The sequence below is a fragment of the Camellia sinensis genome, chromosome 13, assembly GCF_055761805.1.
Source record: "Camellia sinensis isolate YWXY chromosome 13, ASM5576180v1, whole genome shotgun sequence".
In the NCBI taxonomy this organism is placed as follows: domain Eukaryota; kingdom Viridiplantae; phylum Streptophyta; class Magnoliopsida; order Ericales; family Theaceae; genus Camellia; species Camellia sinensis.
Window position 1 is genome coordinate 74,903,026 of NC_138973.1, and position 1,078 is coordinate 74,904,103.

Sequence of the window (1,078 nt, forward strand, 5' to 3'; positions counted from 1 at the left end):
TCTTACCTTAGGAAGCAAACTGCAAATGCTAAATTGTTTGCCTTCTGAATAGAATATTTCTGGCCTTTACTATGTTCATCATTACCAGCTTGAATATTATGGGAGTGCAAATGTCACTTGTTTCTCCATTTTTATTTATGATTTTTGTGGGTTGTTGTTGTTGTAATGCTCTTCATTCATTAAACCCCTCAAACTGGGGTAAGTTGACTTTATCAGACTAATTTAGTGGAACTAGCTTCACTTTATCAGACTAATTTAGTGGAACTAGCTTCACTTTATCAGACTAATTTAGTGGATGTTGAACCTGTTTACTATTTTTATGCATAGAGATAGGCTTTGTTAATTTCATTATCCTCTGCTGCAATCTAGGCTTTCAGAACAAAGGAGAAAGAAACTCCAAGCAAAGGAGGGTGAATTGAGGAGGAGGGAGCAGGTATTTGTTTATACTAATTAAAATTATAGCTTCCAAATATGTTTTACCTAGAATTGAATGGCTATTTTTTTAATTTTATTTTCATGGACACTTGGTATTAATCTTATTAGTTTTTCATTTTATTTATATTATGCAGGATGTTTACATGTACTTCCGTGGCAATGGCAAAGCAGCAGAGATGAAGCGTGAGGCTGCAAAACGGACAATGATGGCTGCGCTGCCATGATTCAGAAAGATTCTTTGGTTTGATAATGCTGAGAGAAATCGAAACATTCACTATTTTTTTGCACTTGTGCCTAGTCTAGTATTTATAAGCCTTCATATAATCTTCTTAAAATATGTATGTAAAAGACAGATTCTGACAAACAAGTTTAAGTTAGGACATGTTGTGGTACATGTCCTTTTTGGAAATTAATTTGGTTAGTCCTGTATTATGTATGAAATGAAATTATTGACGTTGGATTAGACTTGGTTCGTATGGAATTTGTATTATATATAGAATTGGACGTTTATTTTTAATGTTTTGGATGGTTGGAACTAGAATGTGTGCACGTTGTTGAATGCTTGATAATATATTTAGCGTTGATGGGTTATATTGGGTTATATTGAATCCTATGTTATGTACGTACAGGTTGTATTAAACAT

General features: G+C 33.1%; 1 long non-coding RNA gene across 1 annotated transcript; it reads left to right on the forward strand.

The window, feature by feature from the left end:
- Positions 1-245: 245 nt before the first annotated feature.
- On the forward strand, positions 246-952 carry LOC145805857 (uncharacterized). The gene is made up of 2 exons (XR_014348022.1): positions 246-433; positions 570-952. It is a non-coding gene; the product is annotated as an uncharacterized LOC145805857 (long non-coding RNA).
- The last annotated feature ends 126 nt before the right edge of the window (positions 953-1,078 follow it).